General features: G+C 39.5%; 1 non-coding gene across 1 annotated transcript; it reads left to right on the top strand.

Annotated features, from left to right (window-relative positions):
* Nucleotides 1-459: 459 nt before the first annotated feature.
* Nucleotides 460-541, top strand: Trnal-aag. The gene has a single exon. It is a non-coding gene; the product is annotated as a tRNA-Leu (tRNA).
* Nucleotides 542-1,146: the final 605 nt, after the last annotated feature.

The raw sequence follows: 1,146 nt of genomic DNA, 5'->3' as shown, positions 1-1,146 counted from the left end.
CGTCGTGCTTCTTGAAATCTTTGGCCATGAATAGCGTCCGAACCGTACATTTGTCAAGTCTCGGCATCAAAACACTTGTGATCTTCATCATAAAACGAAGCTCACTACCTCGTGCTTCTTGAAATCTTTGGCCATGAATAGCGTCCGAACCGTACATTTGTCAAGTCTCGGCATCAAAACACTTGTGATCTTCATCAAACAAAGTTCACTACAAAGTTTGATTGACTTATGCCAGAAGCTATAGACTTATGCCAGAAGCTTTTTTTAAATTTTTGCTCAAAAATTAGCACACACAGTCGGACGAACGTGCATTACATACACAAACAGGAGATCTGCCTACACATACCATAAATTACAGCACCGTTCAGGAAAAAAAGATGAATCCGAGAGATAGAAATGAAAATTATGCCAGGGATGTGGGGAAAACTATCATATTGTGTGCAAGATAAATTGTTCGCAGGTAGCGTGGCCGAGCGGTCTAAGGCGCTGGTTTAAGGCACCAGTCTCTTCGGAGGCGTGGGTTCGAATCCCACCGCTGCCAGAATTTTTTTGTCATTTTTGAATTAAATGTGTTCTCGTTTGGACTTAGTATTCGTAGTTCGTAGACCAACAAGTTTATGGCGCTCAGTTTTTTACTTCTAAACAATGGAAATTTTTAAGTTATAATTTAGTACGTGATATGTATGTAAGGTGAATAATTCGAGATTTTGAGTATGAGAGATTTATTTTAATTCTTGTGAACTTTTTTTTAGAGTTTGTATTCGTATAGGTACCTAGAATAGCACAACGTTGGAGGCCGAATAGAGACGGAACCGTACATTTCTAGAGCTTCGGCCCAAGGAGACTTTTGATCGGCATTTTATAAAGATCCGCTCTGCAAAGTTTGAACGTCTTGGAGCGATAACTAAATTCCCGAGAGAAGTGAACTCTTTCGTGCTTCTTGAAATCTTTGGCCATGAATAGCGTCCGAACCGTTCATTTGTCAAGTCTCGGCATCAAAACACTTGTGATCTTCATCATAAAACGAAGCTCACTACAAAGTTTGATTGACTTATGCTAGAAGCTATAGACTTATGCCAGAAGCTTTTTTTAAATTTTTGCTCAAAAATTAGCACACACAGTCGGACGAACGTGCATTACATACAC

This window comes from Diaphorina citri, unplaced genomic scaffold (genome assembly GCF_000475195.1).
Source record: "Diaphorina citri unplaced genomic scaffold, Diaci psyllid genome assembly version 1.1 scaffold371, whole genome shotgun sequence".
Taxonomy (NCBI): Eukaryota; Metazoa; Arthropoda; class Insecta; order Hemiptera; family Psyllidae; genus Diaphorina; species Diaphorina citri.
Note: the sequence above shows the minus strand (reverse complement) of the source record. Positions and strands in the feature narration are given on the sequence as shown.